The sequence below is a fragment of the Kogia breviceps genome, chromosome 4 (assembly GCF_026419965.1).
Source record: "Kogia breviceps isolate mKogBre1 chromosome 4, mKogBre1 haplotype 1, whole genome shotgun sequence".
In the NCBI taxonomy this organism is placed as follows: domain Eukaryota; kingdom Metazoa; phylum Chordata; class Mammalia; order Artiodactyla; family Physeteridae; genus Kogia; species Kogia breviceps.
In genome coordinates, this window is record NC_081313.1 from 3,705,656 (window position 1) to 3,726,277 (window position 20,622).

Sequence of the window (20,622 nt, forward strand, 5' to 3'; positions counted from 1 at the left end):
TTCTGGAGCTTAGGGAGCAGTGTGTGTACTGAGGGGATGTGACAGCTGGTCTCTGGGTCAACTGAGAGCACTTGCATCCGAGGAGTAGGAGTAGGAACACTTGACCATGACTGCCTGGTAGTGGCAGTGTATGTGCCGAGCGTTTTATCTGAAGTTCTCATGGAAATTATTTTTTAAAAAACCCTGCGTTTTGAGGCTGCAACAATTCTGTCTGTCATGATGAATAGTATGTGGTTAAGACCTCCGAATCCATAACTGTGTTTCTTCGGATGAATATTGTCACTAACCATCTTTTTCCCATAAATATGCTGAGACAGGGGTGACATGGTCATCACAACTCAGGGACTCGTGTAACAGTTAGGCTGCCTTTGGGGTGATGCTAGAACCTACGTTCTGTTTAGTGAGACAGGGTTGTTATTTAGTGTTGCAAACCATGACAACCCGAGCAGAGAAATCAACTGAGATCAACTGGTGAATGTTGAATTTCATATGTTTTGTTTTGGTTTTTTTTTTTTAACAAACTTGATTTAATGGACATATAGACAACACTGTATCCAATAATTTCAGAACACATATTTTTTCACATAGGGAGTATTGACAAAAATGATCTTATACTGGATTATAAAGCCAAATATCAATAAATTTTAAAGTAATAACAATGAACAATCCAAAATAATATTAAGAAAACAGTTCCATCTACAATAGTATCAAAAGAATTAATCACTAGGAATACATTTTGCAAAAAAAGTACAAAACTCGTACTTCAAACACTATAAAAATTGTTGAAAGAAATCAATTAAGACCTAAATAAATGGAAAGATATCCCATGATCATGGATCAGAATACTTAATATTGAGAGGATGGTAATGCTCTTCCTGACTATCCCCTACCCTTTCCCACCTGCTGAATTGATCTAGAAATTCAAGAAAATTCTTATCAAAATCTCAGTTGGCGTTTTTGCCAAGTTTTAAGAGCTGATCCTGAAATTCATATGTAAATGCAAAGTATACTGAATAGCCAAAACCATCTCAGAAAAGAACAAAGTTGGAAGGCTTACACTTCCCAGGTTTAGAGCTTATTAAAAAGTTATGGTAATCAATGTCGTGGAGTACTAGCATAAGGCTAGACATACGGATCAATGGAAAGGAACTTAGAGTTCAGAAATAAATCCTTGCATTTACTGTTTTTTTTTTTTTTTAACATCTTTATTAGCGTATAATTGCTTTACAATGGTCTGTCAGTTTCTGCTTTATAACAAAGTGAATCAGTTATACATATACATATGTCCCCATATCTCTTCCCTCTTGCATCTTCATACGTATCTTTAACATATGAGGAACATGCGTGGCGGCTGCTGTCAACTGTGCACTTCCTGGCCTGAGTCTGTCGTCCCCCACAATCGAGAAGAGACACGGGGGTGGAGTAAATCCAAAGTTAAAGACCCATGAAGATATCCTTAGGCAGAAACTTATGCTGATTCAAACTGCAGGAAGGCAGATTGCCCTCCACAGAATGAGAAATCTTTGTGAGCCAATAAGGCGTCATTAATAGTCATATGCTATAGATATGTACATGAATATGCAAGAACAAACAAAACTGCATGATTTTTCCACCTACATTTCTCTTGTTATAATTAAATGTGTTTAGCATACGAATCCTTCTTGAAATACTGTACAATAGAAAATAAGAAATTAGAGAGTTCTCGAATTCTCTGGAAGTGAATATCCAAATCTGCTAGGAAGGACCACTGCATTTTTATCTTTCTGAAGTCCTGGCTTGAATCAAACATTCATACTATTCAAGGCCACCATGCCTCCCACGTTTAAACATTCCTGCTAGCAGCCTTACAGATGGGGTGCAGCTCTCAGCATTGAAACAGTTGTTTTACCACCCCTTGTAAGGGAGCTCCAGAGGTGAATTCCAGCCTGGGCAGGGTACCAGGAGTAGAGAGGACCACACAGGACAGCCCTGGAGGAGAAGACTCCATGGATGGGGCACCTGCTGCTGTGTGCTGGTGGCTGATGCTTAGGTGCTGATGGACATGCGGAACATGAAGGGACGAACAGGGCTAAGTTGCAAGTGGCAAACGTTACCTCGAGTGGACCTGTAACTTCAGCAAGGCTTCTGGTTCCCTGCTTTACTCTCTCCCTCCGTGATGTCATGGCAGCTGGTGCTGAGCTGTCAATTTTACAGATTGTTGGGGTCGTATTTTAACCGGATGTGACATCCCCCCTAAGCAAGTAGCCCAGGAGCCCGGGTTTCTGTTGAGTTCCATGCGCTGTTTCTGCTTCAATGAGAGCTACTTGGTGCCAACGGGTAGTGGTGGTGGATGAGCTTCCATTTCTGAAGCAACTCACTATTTGCTACAGTACTACCAGGAGTAATTCTTTCCAGCACAGTTTTATGGATCTTGCTGCTTAAAACATCTCGTTATTCTTGTAACTAGACCATTGGGGATATGGAAATACGTCAACAATAGGCTTTGCCTGTGGCAATAGCCCAGAAGACCAATGACCAATTCTGTCATCTCAGATATTCCCAACCATTAACCTTGAGGTCAAAATCAACTACAGTTGTGACGATGACACTTATGATGTATCTATGAATTTCACAGGCTAGTTTTTAAATGGAGAGCTCTGTGTTTTTCTCATGCTTCTCTGTGTACAACTTTAGCGTATTGCCTGAGAAATATAGGTTCCAAACCTACTTTATGCTGCTCACAGCTCAGAGGCATAAATTGGGAAGATTAAGTGTTTCTAGTTATTAGGATGGACCCAGGGAGGAGGCATTTACTGACATGGTGGAGAGGTTTCCAGAAACTATTTTGTATTCCTTCCTGTCCCTGGATGCCCATGATCTCTGTTGACCATGAGGAAAGACAGATGCTTCCCTAACAGTCGAGCTTTGCGAACTTCATTGATGGATAAGTAGAAATTCAGAACTCCAGATCTCAGAGATCAAGAAAAGAGGATACACTTCTACTTATGGGATAGATGAAAGAATATTCTAGAAACCAAACTCTCCAAGACTGCAGGTTTCTCACCTTTGTGTTTTTCCCGTCCCTCCTTTCTCTCTCTGGAGCAGGTTTCTTGACCTTGGTACTACTAACATTCTCAGCTGAATAACTGGCTCTTGGGTGGGAGGGGGGAAGAGAGGAGTTTCCTCTGCATAGTAGGACATGGCGGCATTCCTGCCTTCCCCCAAGAGATGCCAGAAGCACCTTCACCAATTATGAAAACAAAAAATATCTCCAGTGATTGCCAAATGTCCCCTGGAGGGCAAATTGCTCCCAGATGAGAACCACTGTTCCAAAATAACAATATAATGAAAAATAGGTCAATGATTATAATTATAATTCACTAGGTATTTGGCTTCAAATGCATTATTATTATTTTTAATCATTAAAACAACTCAGGGACTTCCCTGGTGGCACAGTAGTTAAGAGTCCACCTGGCAATGAAGGGAACATGGGTTAGATCTCTAGCCCGGGAAGATCCCACATGCGGCGGAGCAACTGAGTCCGTGTGCCACAACTACTGAGTCTGCGTTCTAGAGTCCCCAAGCCACAATTACTGAGCCCACATGCTGCAACTACTGAAGCCCATGCACCTAGAGCCTGTGCTCCACAACAGGAGAAGCCACTGCAATGAGAAGCCCGCATACCACAACGAAGAGCAGCTCCCTTTGTTGCAACTAGAGAAAGCCCGCATGCAGCAACAAAGACCCCACACAGCCAAAAATAAGTAAGTAAGTAAATAAATAAATAAAATGTATACATTAAAAAAGAAAACTCATACCAGTTGGTGCTATTACTCTTCCTACTTCACACATGAAGAAACTGAGGTAAAGAGAAGTTAACTTTCTTAGGTAAACTGAGGGCAGAATCTAAAGGTAACATCACTGTTTTACACAGACCATACTATGCTACACATATTACAGACACACACACACGTGGTGTCACACATGGTGCTGGGAATATGGCAGGTGCTTCACAGATGTCATAAAATAGAAATTTTTAAGTAGTAAAATATGTTAGAAGATGCAGTTTATGTCCTATATTTAAAACTGTGTCTAGAGTTTAACTTACTTTGTAAGCAGAGGCAATGTCCTTCCTGAGACAGAAGCCCTGTTACTCTCCTCCTGCTCATGGCTGTAGGGCTCTTCCTGACTCTGCTACTAAAGTGCTAATAGAGCATCATCTGGGGAATCACTGCCCCTCTCAGTCCCAGATGCTCCTGTCTCTTCCTGCCCACGAGGGACCCAGTAGCTCACCGCATTTTCCTCCTTAATTGTCTGTCTCACCTTGGGGCGTAGGAACCATGGGCCCCCACACCAGTAGTTCCTGTATGGATCTGCGGATCGAATCCCCGATTTACCGTCATGTGCAGCTGGGTCCCTCAGGACACGCTCCCGCTTGCCAGGTGGGAGAACAGCTCTGCACTGAGAGCCATCCTTTCCTCCGAGCAGGGATGGGGCATGTCGCTGAGCAGGGAGAGGTACTCTTGCAAGCAGGAACATCTGGGAAGCATTGACTGCAATCAAGGGCCAGCCCAGAAGTAAAAGGAAACCAGGGACATGGGGTGAGTCTTCTCTGACCAGGCCCTAATTGTTCCTGGAGTGAGGCGCTTGACTCCAGCACCAGCCATGTACATGTGCTCTGATCTCACTCGGCTCCCGTGCCAGGAACAAGCAATGCCCATCTCCAAGCCCAGATCGTTCCAATACACAGCTGTGACCCTAATCAGAAGGGCATTCACAGAGAACCGTGGAAAGCAGAGGAGGCCATTTCCCGGGTGGTGATAGATGACTTCAGAGCAGAAGTCAGGTCAGTGTGCTTATATATATATGGGTATATATAATGATTTATATATATATATATATATATATATATATATATATATATATATATATACACACACATATAAATACATATATATATATAGTCTATATAATATATATACAATACCACTATATAATATATATAAACTATTATATAATGTATATTATATACACACACATGTCATATACATTACACAATAGTTTGTAGTATTAGGTACTAGATACATAACATCTGATATGTACGTTTATATGTGTTTATATGTTATTAGGGAGTATTTCAAACATACGCAAAAGTAGGCAGACTAGTATCATAAACGTCAATATACCATCATCCAGCTTCAACAGCTATGACACCGTTGAGGACCTCCATGCACTTGACCGTCCCTGTATTAATTTGAAGCAGGTATTTCAGAGTGTATCTCTGAAAGGTGGAGTCTGTTTTAAAAACATAACCATGATATGATCACATCTAAAATAAATACACATAGACACACACATATAAAGTAATACATAGGGTATATGTTTATATGCTGTATGTATTGTATGTAATACCAGAATATTTACTATATGTTTTTTGCAGGGAAGTTTTAAGGAATCCCTTGGGTTTCATGCTTTTGCAAATGAGCATTTTGGTCCTTGGCTAAAATCTTTGCACATTGAGATGCTCCCATATTCAGATCCATAAAATAGGAGCCATTATATCTGTCCCATGGGTTTGTTTTGAGAATTCGGAGACATGTAAGGGGAAACTCTTGGAATTCTGCCTGGCAGAGCAGTGGCAAACACTACATTTTTTAAAAAGTTATTAGCACTTTATTTTGCAAAATTTATATCAATGTGATGTCTTCTTTTTATCAAGTTTTCAGCACAGCTAATATTGCTTAAAAAAAAAAAAATCAGCTATACATATACATATATCCCCATATCTCTTCCCTCTTGTGTTTCCCTCCCTCCCACCCTCCCTATCCCACCCCTCTAGGTGGTCACAAAGCACCGAGCTGATCTCCCTGAAACATTACTTATTTTAAAAATAAAGACAAAGTTTAGCTCAATTCAGCGTGATGGTTCACACTGAAGTTGAGTCACCGTATGTGTACTGTGCACTTGGCTTTCTGCACAACAGAGGTGTACTTCTCCCTTTCAGAATCCACGGATAGAAACTGGCAAAACCGTGACACGTGGCCTCTTGATTTCAACGTTACATTGTCATGGCATTGTGCAACTCAGAAAGTCACATTTGAGAACGAACTGGGGTGCTGTGTGTGTGAGTGTGTGTGTTTTCTCACTGCAAGAAGGGGTCAGCGTCCGGAAGCAAGAACAAAGTAGGAAAATGGTGCAGGGGATGGCTCTCTATCTTCACATTGGCTCAGATCCACGTTGGTGGGAAATCAAGGGTTGATGATCAGGAGAGACCCAGGTGCTGAGGAAGCAAATGCGCTGTGCAATTCTGGGTCTGGGAAAGCGCTCCAGGGGGGTTTTGTGGGCTGGGAAGACCATGGCCAGCCCAGGAACGCCTTCAGGGCCTTTGCGGGGCTCCGGGGAGAAGAAGACATCCTCCAAGAACCTCTGGCCCTGAAACTAGACTAGTTGCGGGCTAGATCTGAACCCACTGCAACCCAGTGGACCCCTCCCCTCCCTCAACTCTGGGGTATTTGATTTAATATCTTTCACGTCAAAGCAACCCCTAGACATTCAGAGGCCGCTTTTTGAGTTGTGCAGCATCCGTGCGAGGCCAGGGTGCATGTCCCGGGCGCTGCCCTTGAGCCTTTCCAGGAGTACAGAGCCGTCCATGCCAGCTAAGCCCACGCCTCTGGGAACACGTTGGCTGCGCTCTTGCTGAGAAGGACATGTTGCCGGGAATACCAGCCTCAACCCAAGCTCTCTTTGCAAACAAACACTCTTAGGAACATAGGAAAATCATTCCTCACACCTTTTTTTTTTTTTTAGTAAAAATGTAATATAAAAGGTGTGGCCGTAATACTCTGTCCAAATAACCCACATGTGGCCTCCTTATTTTCCCTAATAGCTGCCTGAATTCTCTAACTCACATGTCAGGCAGGCGATTGATTGGCAGTCAAAACAGAATCCAAGCTTAAAACAATTAACCAGCTTGTAGACGTTTTTCTTTGCTTATAGAATTCAGGCAATGGGTCTCTGAGTTTTGGGGAATATATGTAATAACCTGGCTTTGTTTTAGTTGACTTTTATGGTGCTCTGGTAAAAAGAAAAAAGCTCTATTTCTGTGAGCTGTGTGTAAAATCACGTGTGACGATCCTGGTACGTCAGCCCCTCACACACAGAGACCGTGTGCCTAGCCCCACTTGCTTAGGTGTGGCCCAGTCACTACGGCTGAGCCCTAGCAATGGGTGTTAGGTCTTCTCTCCGCAGACGGGGCGGATGTGTGAAAATCTCTTTCATGGCCTTTGCTAACAGTCCCTTTCTGTGATGAACTTGGAAGCCCTTGACATCTGAAGACAGCTGATCCTCAGTTGCAGGAGCACAGGTCCCTGCTTCACTGCAATTAGGACGCCGCCCTTCAACCCAGCATCCTATACACAAGGGGAGGGAGGGAGAAATAAACTCGCTCGTTTAGAAGCCAGGGAGATGTTAGACTTTCCTTAATGCAACTTCATCACTATCATTACATTAACATGCATACTATTTAGAAATAAGGTCTAGTTTTAGTTGGAAAAGCTTCAGAAAAACTGCATGAAAGAGTGGAAATCCTCCAACCTTGGCATCAGGCAAGTATGTGTTTGGATCTGGACATGACAGCTAACCAGGTGTGGGTCCCAGGAAGGTAGTTTAAGCTCTGACCTTCAGTACAACTGTGATGATATTATTATTATGATAATATTATGATATTATGATATTATTATTGCTGGAGATATGTCACAAGAAGTCATTGTGATGATTCATATGAAGTTCTTTTCATAATGCTGTTTATTTAGTAGGTACAAAATACATCTTTCTTCTTTTTTTTCTATTGTCTTTTACTTCCAATGCCAGGGAAAGTTTATTTCCTGAAACCAAGACCAAGAATGTCAACAGTGCAGCTCTTATATTTTAACTATTTGTCATAATTTAGGAACACATCAGAGTTGCAAAGCACACACACATCTCCTGCCTCATGACCGGCTCTCTTGTTCTCTTTCCTGCGTCTTCAAATCTCAGTTTGAACATTACAGTCCTTGAAGTGTGAGTTATTAATTAGCAGCACTCCATCTTCTCTGACAGAAGTCTGGTCTTTCCCTTGGTTTTACTTATCACCCTGTACTGTAATCACCCATTAGCTTTTATGACTATTCCCACTGGTTTTACCCTCAGGTAAGAATCCTACCTGCCAACATCACCACCTTGCCACAGCGCCCCCCATCTAGGAAAAGTACAAGAAGGGTTGAGTGAATGAAAAAAGTGACATTTGGTGTATCTCCACGATTGCTTCATATGCACGCCATGTAATCTTCTAACATGCAACTCTCTATACACAGCCTTCCTAAATTGTCTGCGTCATGATTCTGAGCTGTTTTAGCCACAATGCTAAAGGTGTTAGAACCGCTTAGAAGTAGCAGAAGACTTTACTGTTTTTTCCTGTAAGCATAAAGTGTGCTTTTTCTATATTAATCCATGTTACAAGTTTTCTGTGAAATTACAGCTCTTGAAAGTCCAAACAGACTCTTCTAGCTAGGTTTCTTGCTCTTACTTTGTTCAAACTACAGTTTCTCATCCATGTATGTGCTAGAAGTCAACCAGTGAAGTCCTTGCTTTCAGAACATTACATATATAAATGTAAAGACCAACGGCCAAATCTTCTATATCTTAGCACCTAACTTCCTGCATAAAAAAATTCCTGGTTGGGATTTCAGAGCAAAATAGAGGAAATTTTCTCAAAAACCCACTTTAAGAGTGTTCTTCAAAGATTCAAGAATGTTACCTCCTGGAGAGGCTGTCCTGGTCATTGGTACCATCCCAAGCATAAAAGCATGGACAAGTGACCTTTGTCATTTAAAACATGGCACAAACTGCTTAGCATTTGCCACTTTATGTACAGGATGGCCCAGCCCCATGAGGTCACACTGGACCCTGGAAGACCAAGGCTTTCTCTGCATAAAGACAGGTTGCCAAGGCAACAGCAACACAAATCTGGCAGCTCTGGAGACCTTCACGCAGGGGCATCCCACTATTGTGAAAGTCACCATGGGGAGGAACTTCTGTCTCAGCCTTCACTCCTTAAAGCAAGAGAAAGATACATGCCAATGATGGGACATGCTTGAAATGATCTCTTCTCCTTCCAAAGCACACACACCAACTCTTCCCTTTTCCTGAGGGTCTAAACTAGCATTTCTTACAATCAAGGGCTGATAATTAAAGCATATGATTTAGGACCAAAGTGACAAAACCCTCTGCAGCTGGCATTGCCTGGGGGCTGAGGTGATGTCACAAGCTGTGGCTAAAAATACTTCAGGCATTGGTGCACAGGCACCCTCCAAGGGTTGCTCTCTGTGGATCTCTCGTGCTTCCCACATCTTGTGAGCAGAGGCGCTGACTGCATTTGCTCCAGACCAGCATTGCAAGGATGTTTGTACGGTGAACAGCCTTAAGAAGTAGAGGACTAGTCTCCCGCTGAGCAGAAAGCAGGACTTCCTATTGCCCAGCATAACGAAGAGAAAGTCTTCCTTTGGTGCAAAGTAGCGGGCAAATCACATTCTTCGATACCTAAGCATTCCATCCAAGTGAAACCTCCCACAAATATTAATTACAAGTGAAGTCGAGCCACAAACATTAATTCCTGTTTATGTTTCTTGACAATGAGGATTATTAATTCTTTTATGTCACTCCAGACATGTTGGTGAGGTGAAACGTGTAGACAAATCATGTTGGAACTTCATTGTATTTATAGAATATGTCTAAATTATGCTATGATTATACACATTATAGAAATTGAGTATGATGTAATATATCTAGTTTATTCCTTGAATATGTACCTACAAGAGCTACATTGTAACTTTCTTTTTCTAAGTTTTATATCACTGTTTCTATGGTGTTTTCTAATATTTATGGAAAAAAATCAGCCTAAACTTTTTGTCACAGTAGAATTTCCCAGTCTATAATAGAAAACAGTCCTTCAATCAATGAAAAGCTGACAGCAGGACCAAAAGAATAATAATTTTAAAGGTAGGGATCTGATGGACTTAAGTCTTAAATCTTCTTTTCACTCTTCCAAAACTCATCACCCACAGGCTCACCCACGAAGAGAACTGTGAATGTACAACACGTGGATCCTAGACACGGTTTCCTAGGACTGAGCACTGGAATTTCCCTAACGTCTTTGCGCATGGTATCCCTTCAGTTCAAGGATGGACCGTATAATCTGAGGAAGGAAGCATATTATTATACGTAAATCACAGGAGAGAAACATGGTCCCCCTTGGGCAGAATTTTCCAGCAGTTTGAACAGAATACACTTTTTGAAAAAGCAGAAACTGAAGCTGGTAGATGTGACAGGCATGTAATGTCTAGTTCCCCTGACCTTCTGCCAGACCATGGCTTCTGTGTCTGCTGACCTTGTAACTTCACTGCACAGCCTCCCTTCCCTGGATACCTCTCATCCTCTTCCACCTCCCTCAGCCTTCCCTTCACTCCCTATCCTCCCAACAATTTCCTCTGTTCAACGGCTGAAGACAGAGCTGGCAACAGCAAGTGAAGCTCAGCAATAAGATCTTGGAGTAATAGTCACAGAGGGTATTTGAAAGGTAATTGATTTCTATAGTTGGTTTGAACTCAATTTAAGAAGCATCTATAGACTTCAATGTATGGGTAAGTGCTGTGAGTTCTGGGACAGGCCCTGCACAAGCAATTACAATGATAAGTCTTATTCTCTGAGCGACATCACTAATGGAATAAAGGCTCCAAGGTCTTATTGAGTGGGCGCAGGATGGCAGTAATGAGGTCTCTCTCACTTCTCTTTAAAACCCAGTCCGTGCTTTGTAATTACCTTAAAAGTAATGTTATCAGGCACACACCTTACACACTGGGGTTGATATGTTAACATAACTAATAATGTTTCCTTTGGGAGCAAATAAACGGTGAGACCCCTTTAAAGACTGAGTTGCATTTCTCAAGCAAGATCACAGTTTGAGTCAAACCCAAGGTTCTCAAAAACCTTCTTCTGACTCGTGTTTTATGAGCAGTGGCTTGCCAGGGCCTGTCTGGACATCTTGTCCGGGAAGGTTCAGCCACTACGCAACAGGCAGAGCTATTTGGTGACACCCTGACCTCTCCTGACCTCTCACCAATCCCTGATCCAGCCGGTTGCCTGCCCTCTGACCTCAGCCTCACTCATCTCCGACTGAGCCCAGACTCCCACATCGGAATGCCCTGACCCCTTGCCTGACACCTCCGCTCCAGCACTGGCCTCTGTCAGTGTGGGATGACCTCTCTGAATTCCTCTCATCCGGGCCAACATGCATCTGCAGTGCCACCGCAGGGCCCTACGCCTTGACTAGGAATTCTTCTCAGGAAGAGCTTTCTCTTTTCCCTGGAACTTTGGGCCCCTTCCCCTCTGGAGACACTGCCTGAGTGGCTGCCCTACCTGAAGGACCTGAGGATGCTCTGTGGACCTTCCTGTCATGACCATGATGGGCACCTCCGGGCAGGAAGGATGGCTATTGTCCATCTGGCCAATTGGTGCTATGCTGCCACCTAGGGGACCTCTCTGCACACTGCAGGTCCACCTTGCCCACAGTCCCCAAATGCTATTTGCCTGTCAAATTAAAAGCTGGCGCTCAAGCCAACTCTATTCGAGGACACTACATGTCTGTCACGCATTTTCTCTTGCAGGTGCCACCTGCTCCGGCAGCACTGAGGGTCATGGGAGATCTGGGAGCATCTGCATTGGGAGTGGGGACCGCTGTGCCCTGGGGTCGGCCCTAGCCAGCCTTCCTGTCTCTGGCTCTGGCCCATGACCTCAGCTGGGTGAACGGCCGTCCCTGAGATCCCTCACACAGACCACACAGGTGTTCTTGGGATTGTCCTGTGGAGCGGGTCCAGCGTCCAGACAGAGTGGTGGTAGCAGGGGTGGCTGGGGAGTGGCTAGATGAACCAGCCATGACCACAGGGAGGGAAGCTCCGCAGACAGCCCGGGCCACCAGGCTCCTGTGAAGGAGAAGCTGATGAGAAGCTCTGGAAGTAAATGCCAGGAAGAACCTCAAAAGGACCAGCAGGAGGTGGATTGTTCCTGGGCTTGAGGCATAGACGAAAGCACATCTAAGCCATAGGTTTTGTAATGATACCCAGGAACCGTTTTAATCGGGTACCATAAGATGCCCAGACAGGCAGATGATCATGTTCTGGAGTGGGAGGGTCTGATAGAGGTAACAGCTAGGCTTATGGACTCAGGACCGGTTGGTTGGCATATGAAAGCCCTGTTCCAGGCTAGTTGTTTACCATCTCCTTCTAGAGATGACTCTGGGAGGGGAAATTCCTCCAGGATCAGCGAGGCCCCAAGATGTCAGAGCTTCAGAATTCAGAAAATAAAAGACTAGGCTACATGGAGGCCACGGTCAGAAACCCTGACTGGTGCCCAGCTGCCAACCTCACATCACCATGGTCCCCAGGGCCCAGCCCTGGGCGCCAAGCATTCATGGAGTCTGTTTCCAAGTAGCAAAGGCTGGGCTTCCAGGCTCTGAGGACAACTGAAGGACACAGCTGAGCCCCTGGGAGGAAAGGATGCCTGTGTCCTTTCGGAAGTTCAGACCTAAGAGAGGAGAATGGGGCTCACTTACCGGCACAGCAGGAAGCGCACCCCCAAATAAGAATTACCATGAATAAAGGAATCCGTCAAACAATATCTCTAAATACTGTACACTGTTACCAAGCAAGGGCCTGTTGCCCTACACATAGAAGCCAATACTATGGCACCGGCACCAACTTGAGAAAAGAAAAAGCTTTATTGTGAGGTTGACTGGCAAGGAGACGGGAGGCAGGGCTCAGATCCGTCTCCCCAGTCTGGGGTTTGGTCAAACTTGTATGACTTAGGGAGGATGGGCTGGAACGCAGAAGCCCTGGTCGGGCAGCTTTCAACTGGAGGGCCTGAGACTTGACCATTTATGGTAAAAGGTATGAAACGGTGGCTTTCAGCACCAGGTCTTCCTGGAAAACAACCCTTTGCTTCAGGTCAGGTCGATGTCCTTTGGTTCTGTGAGGTGGCGGGAAACTTCGGTTCCACTGTTGAGGTTAAAATTGTGCTCCTCCGCATGCTTCAGCTCCAAAACCTGCAGTTATGTCTTGTGGTCTCTGAAAAACAGCTCTGCATCTTGTTAGAAATGCCGTGGGGCCAGTTTGGGTTGGTTCTGTGGTTACGCGGTATCTAACAGTAGGCCAGGCGCTAGGGGCAGGGAGATATAAAAGAAGAAGGAAGATTACTTATTCCCACCTCTGTTGGGTTTATGATCCAGCTGTCGATATGAGATGGATCAATACAAGAGAAACAAGAGCAACAGTGGTTGGAATTTGTGTCTCCGTCTCGTTTTCCCTGACAGCAACATACATGGAGAGCATTGCTAACCACTTCACATGATGATATTTATTTCTTATTCCAAACCTGCACGAGCACACACATGCAATAGACTCTGGAAACAGTTTTACAAAGAGTCAGACTGGCTGTGGCCCCAGCCCCTCTCCAAGGATCAGGCCCCCTGGGTTTTCCCTCATTTCAATGTTTCAGAGGATGGACAAAGCAAGCTTCCTCTATTCTACATTTTCCTTTTAGTGGGCATTGGGTTACTTCCCTTCATTCATGCTTACAAATCCTGCTGCAATACATTATACAGATGATCGATTATATGTGTGAGACTCTTGAGAAACAGTCCTTGAAATGGAATTGTTAGCAAAAGCATGAATGCATTTCAAATTTGACAGTTAATAACAAATAATCTTCCCAGAGACTGTGATGACTTCTACTCAGGTCAACCATATGCAAAAGTTTCAGGTTCTTGTATCTCTGGATATTTTCAGCATGCAAACTTGTAAAAGTTCACCATATGGGTAATGGCAGCTCTTTGTTGCTCATGCATCTTCCTAAATATCAAGGAAGGAGCATCTTTTTATCTGTGAGCTGGTTCAGTCCCTTTCATTTCTTTGTGACTTGCTGTTTCAGGCTTTCGCCTATTTTTCCACTGCGCTTTGATATTTCCCTTATTGGTTTGCAAGCTCTCTTTTTACTTTATGGATATCATGGCAAATGATTTTGTCTAGGCTACTGCTTTTTTTTTTTTTTTTTTGCGGTACGCGCACCTGTCACCGTTGTGGCCTCTCCCGTTGCGGAGCACAGGCTCCGGACGCGCAGGCTCAGCGGCCATGGCTCACGGGCCCAGCCGCTCCGCGCGGCATGTAGGATCTTCCCGGACCGGAGCACGGAACCCGCGTCTGCTGCATCGGCAGGCGGACTCTCAACCACTGCGCCACCAGGGAAGCCCTAGGCTACTGCTTTAAATTTTTAATCTGTATTTTAGTTGTCTCCTTGATATCTTCTTTGTTTTATTTGTTCCCAAGAAAAGCCATCTTTACTCTAAGATTATCAACTAAGAACAACATTTTCTAATTTGTAATTTTGTTTTCTTGTATTTAGATCTTTAAACCATGTAGAATTTGTTTCTCTGTATGGTGTAAAGCAGGCATCTAAATCGACTTATTTCTTCCAGATTGTTCTCCAACTGGTTATTTAGCAGTCTATTCTTTTCACATTTACCTGGATTGTATCTTGCTCACATACAGTTGCTGAGATATACGTGGACCTGTGAGGTTTCCCTGTCTCATTGGTACATTTGCCTATTTCAAAATAGTAGCCATGTTGTTAATTGACTAGTTTTATACAAATTATTTAATAGAAATATAAGCTGTTTATACTCCTTCAAAAATTATTTCTAGAATTTTTAATCTCTAAAATAAGTATAATTTTATTTTTGTTGAGATGTTGAACATCTTAGCTTTTTCACATGCTGTGTGACTTCAGTTAAGGTACTCCACCTCTCTGTGCCTGCTTCATCTTCTGTAAGACAGAGATAATGATAGAACCTCCTCCATGAAGTTTTTGTAAGGAATAATCGAGTAAATACATTTACAAGTTGAGCAAAGTGCATGCTGTGTATAGTAAATGCTCGGTAAGTATTTGTAGGTTTAATGAACCTCAGATTCTAATGTGCAGTATCAGGAACATGTTAACTAACTTTGCAGCTTACACAGTGCCTTCTATAGCTGCATGGGGTCACTGTTCCCAGTCAACTGGGAAGGATACTGAGAAAATAATTTGGATAATGTCACAAACCGATTATTATGCAAAGGGGATAGAGATCAAATGCTGTGGGGGTTTTTGTTTTGTTTTGTTTTGTTTTTCCTGCTAGACCCTTAGCCTGTGAAATTGTAGGTGCAGAAAGTAAAGTGTTACCTGTGGACTTTTTCATGGACATGTTTGGATGGTCTCTAGAGAAATTAAATCAGCCCATGTTTGTGTGTTTATTGGGTGGGTTTTAATTTCCTTTTTTGCTGGGATTTTCTTCTCCCCCTTGATCTTCCTATGTGATCATATTCCTCTGAGGTTTCTGGCTGGTGGCGAAGGGCCGATTGATAAGGGTCCAGCTGCTCCAGTAGATTCCCGTAACTGGTCTCAGAGGCTGCATTCCTGACGTCTCCTGGGGCCTGGGATGGGGCATGGAGGGTGGGTTTCCTCCAGCTGGACCTTTGAAGTCTCAGCGTCTGCCTGGAAAGAAGGAGATACAAATTCTCCACCTTTTCCAGATATCACATCACACGCCATTTTGCAAGCAAATCCCCCCGAGTCCTGCAGGGTTCAGAGCATATGGTTTTCTGGGTTCCTGCCTCAGATCAGAGGAGGCCTCGTTGCTCAGATCTCTTCTAGGTTGTTCTGGGAACGCTCCCAGGTCTCTGTGGAGTGATGCACACAGCTGCTTCCTCTTTCACCCTTCTCTTGGATACCTTCCTTCCTAAGCCCTCCACAGACTCCCTTGAGTCTTCCCCCCATTTATTTATTCCCAGTAACAGAACTGGAGCTCCCCCTCTTCCACATCAGGAACGTCACAGGAGCCCACCTCAGCAGCCGCTGCCAGTGGAGGAATTTCCTGTGGCAAGCGGAGCCTGGGCGTGCATGCTGGTCTCAGTCTGCTGACCTAGACCATGACCAAGGCCTGGGAGAGAGAAGGGACTCGGGTAGACGGGAGACAGGAGGGGGCCTTTCCTTCCAGAACACAGTTCTTTATTTCATACAATATCTAAAATAAAGTGTGTCTCTCTTCTTCAAGGATAATTTTTCATAGAAGACATGAGAAGGTAACCCTCTTTCTAACCCCAGGTGTTACAACACACGTTGACTCGGATGTTATGACTCTGGGGTGCTGAGAGAGTTCCGCCCGCTCCCCTAGGCTACGAGCCACCCCACGGTAGGTCCTCTTTACCATGAGACCCTGGTTGGTCCCCCGTCTCCACGTGGCGGAAATCTCAGTGAGCCACGCCCTCAACCACAACTTGAGTCCCTCAACCGCCTGACCAATACTTCCATCCCAGGAATCCTTTATTTCTCACTATCAACATGATTTATTTCTTTTGGCTCTGCTTAGTCTGATTTAAAATCCAATATTTTTTTCTTGAGGAACAATTTGATCCTCTCTATATTACTGTTTATACCCTGACTTCTGAAAGGCCAAGAGCCAAAACAGTACTTTTAATATCACATTCCCAAGTCCCAAATGCAGACTCATCTCAAAGAGTTCCCAGAAAGGAATAACACTGTTCAATTCCAAAATACATATTTAAATATTTTTCATCTACTTAATGAAGAAATGACAAGTTGTGTTTGAGCAAAATCAGAAATTTCAATTTCATGAGATGGTCAGGAATGTGCCGAAGTGGTCGGCGCCATAGACCCATCCACAGTGACACCAAGTTCTGCTATTGGAAACATAAACACTTGGTCACAAAGAATAATGTATTTGGCATGAAGAGGTGCTGCTTTGTAAAACAGTTTAATTTGCAGGGAGTAAGTCAAAGACTCAATTTAGTCACTTGTCATAAATTCAGTACAGACTTATGATAAATGGCTAAGCTGCCTTTTTCTTCATAACTCAAAGTGCTCTGCTATTTGATTCTTCTGGAATATATTATCTATTCATTTCTTATTATCACAGTGACCATGTGGTTTATATGTCCTCTCTAGCTTCTCCTTAGTGGAAGCTCTGAGGAACCCCAGAAGGGTAGCCCCAAGCAGAGGAAGGGAGGGGAAAAGCCCCATGCGAAGAATGGATTCCCTTAATGAACAAAATCGAGGCTCCCTTGACACAGACTCCTCAGGCTTAGAAAGTTCCCACTGACTTCAACGATTAGGGAGTGACTGTTATCAGGATCTGGAACAGTGCTTGGAATTCCTACCTCCGTTGGCCCTGAATTGCAATATATGCAATCACACAGAGAGAGTGTAAGTCCAGAAATGATGTTGATGTCATCCTTAAGTTGTGGGAATAGAAAATAGTGATACTATCACAGACATCTATAACTAACTCAACTACAAAGTCTCGGTTCTTAGGAAAGAGTAAATGCATGCAGTTGGCACTTGGTCACCCTGTCAGGCAGGGTGGGCTTGTTACTAATCATTATTGTACTCGCTAGGTTTGCTTTGCAAGTGGGGGTCATGCAACTCAAACAGCTGTGTCAAAGGGGACTCTGGCTGCAGCATGCCAGGACGATTGAGAGCAGCAAAGCTGTGATTGGGCTTTGAGGGTGGGGTCAGACTTGTAATTAGAAAGCTGTCTTGTTTTTTTTCTTCCTTTGGGTTTACGTTTTACAAATGTGGAGCTTGTCTGAGAGTTCACCAGCCTTCAGCCAACTCATGATAGAATGAGCTGGTGGGCTTCCCTCTCCCCTATATCCAAACACCCCAGGGAGCTCCTCTTCAGTGCCGCCTGTTTAGGAATCAAAGCTGGCCGAACACAATGCGCCAGCGACGAGGGAGAAAACCTAGGTGGGTCCACAGACCTACTCCTGAAGTAGGAGGAGTGACAGTGTCTAGGTGGACAGATCAGATCCCGTGGCCCTTCCTGGAACAGGAATTCGGGACGACAATAACCACTGAGACACACAAAGCAAAAAGGCCTGGGAAACATCTCATGGATCCTGTGAATTATAAAGCCTTTTCTCATACTCTCTTGTTTGATCACCACCTTGGGTAAGGCGGTATTTTTATTTTCCTCTTTTTAGAAATAGAGAGACAGACTTGGTTACGAATGCATATCCTTGGATGACACATTTCAGGAAGTTTGAGTTTATTAAAAAGACACTAAGTGAAACCATGTTTCGTATCTGAACAACTGAGGGGAGGGGAGAGCCCACAGGAAAAGAGGTTGTGAGAGTCTGCGGGGAACAAGCCTTGGGGCAGGAGTGTAGGAGCCGTCTTTCAGAGGGGGACGGTCTTCCTGCAATTCAGCAGAATATTCTTCTTGAGGTCCGAGGAGTTCAAAGTGAGCCATGGCACCTCGTGACGGTGTGGTGTGCGTTTTACAGAAGTTGAACACGTCCGTCACCAGATAACAAATGTCAAGCATCCTGACTCACCTAATTTAGGAAAAGCAAAGCATCAGTGGAAGAGCAGCACCATTTGTGAGGCCAGTGCCCACCGCATGGCAGGAGGATGGAGGAACCAGTCACATCAGCAAGAACTGAAACGTGGAGGACTCCAGCCGGGCAGCCCAAAAGGCTGCACGCAAGTCACCTGCAGGCAGCGGCCAAGAGATGACATCCTCCGAAGCAGCACTTTTCAAATGGATCTGCAGTGCTTGGTGGGACCCACCATCATCGCTATTCCTTCCCAGGTGCAGGCACAAGGGAAGGCTCATTCCAGGCCTGTCACAGCAGACCTGTGGCAAGGACCACAGGGACCAGGGATGTCTAAGCTTAGAGTAGAGCTCAACCTGCCAGCCAGGTGAGAAGATGCTGTTCCAGTGACCCATCCGAAGAGGACAAATAGTGTATTTTCCTTGTGCTAGAAACAGAGGTCTGGAGAGACATTCAAAGATCCTGAAGCCATTGCCTAGGTGAACTTGTCTTAGAAAAGGTCACCCCTGTCTATTGTTAGATCTGACTGTAAGCTTCTTGGAAGCAGACACTGTGTTGCATTTTCTTCATATAGTATAGGACTGGATGATGTTTGAGAGATGCCCTTGGGGCTCTTATACATCAGTGCAAATGTCCCGTAGCTGACTGGCAGCCCGGTATGGTGTGTGGCTGAACAAGAAAGAGATTTCATCACACTGATGCTTAAACAATCTGGGGCATCTTCTGTCAGAAGCAGCTCCAAACCCAAGTAGAACAGATCAAGATATCACCACTCAAGTATCATCAAAAACTTTCAGTGGAGAAGGGGTGCAATACGGTAATCTCCCCAGGCTGCCATAACAAAGCATCACAGTCTGAACACCTTAAACACAGACATTCATGTTCCCACAGTTCTGGAGGCTGGAAGTCCAAGATCAAGGTGTCAACAGGTTTGGTTTCTCCGAGGCCACCATCCATGACTTGCTGGTGCTACTTGCTCGCTGGCTGTGTCCTCACATGGCCTTTTCTCTGCGCATGCATATTCCTGGTGTTTCTTCCTCCAAAGGACACCAGTTATACTGGATTAGGCTCCTTATGACCTCATTTAACTGTAATTACCTCTTTAAAGGCCCTGTCTCTAGGGCTTCCCTGGTGGCACAGTGGTTGAGAGTCCACCTGCCGATGCAGGGGACACGGGTTCGTGCCCCGGTCCGGGAGGATCCCACGTGCCGCGGAGCGGCTGGGCCCGTGAGCCATGGCCGCTGAGCCTGCGCGTCCGGAGCCTGTGCTCCGCAACGGGAGAGGCCACAGCAGTGAGAGGCCTGCGTACCGCAAAAAAAAAAAAAAAAAAAAAAAAAAAAAAGCCCTTGTCTCTAAATTCAGTCACATTGGGAGTTAAGGCTTTAATACATGAATTTAGGGAGGCCATGATTCAATCCATTACAAAAGGTGAGTGTTCAAGTAACTGGTAGTTTTTTCTGGAGATGTGAATATAGAAAAGCACTCTTTGGGGAGAGTTGGCATGCTTTATTTGTTCCTGAGAATTGGCACTAGGATCAGCCACTGCCTAAATCTAAGGTGGACGCATGTCCTTGCCTTTGTGGCCAAAGCCTGAAGCACTGCCTGTGACAAGATGCTCACTGAGAACAGGTGCCTGGTCCTGATGCAGCAGAAACCCTTCTCCTTGGACAATAAGGTCTATTTCCTCTCATTTAAAGGTTCAGTTTGAAGTCTTTAAAAAATATTTTGTCAATCCCACCACTTTAATAACATTACAATAAATTATTTCACTGAATGTAACATTTTATTAATCTAGCAAATTAGGACAATGTCTATTAATAAAAATGATCTTCACAGGCTTTTTAGTGTACTTGCAGTGCCTTCCTGCCACAATCAAGATGACAGTGACTTTCTTCTTTGTGACTGCACACTTAGAATTTGCTCAATGCTGGAAGCCACCATTTAAGAAGGAACAAGAATACACTGAGGTGTTTACAATGGTTAGAACTTGCAGGGTCTGACCCACAACACATGAACAATCATTGGACCAGCCTCGGAAGCTGAGTCTGGAAAAGTGAGATGCTGGGTCATGTGATGCTGTCTTCCTGGGCTGAAAGGTAATATCTGTTACATAGCTCATTATTATGAACCAAAAGTTTGTATCCCCTTGTATTGTAAGGACCCAACA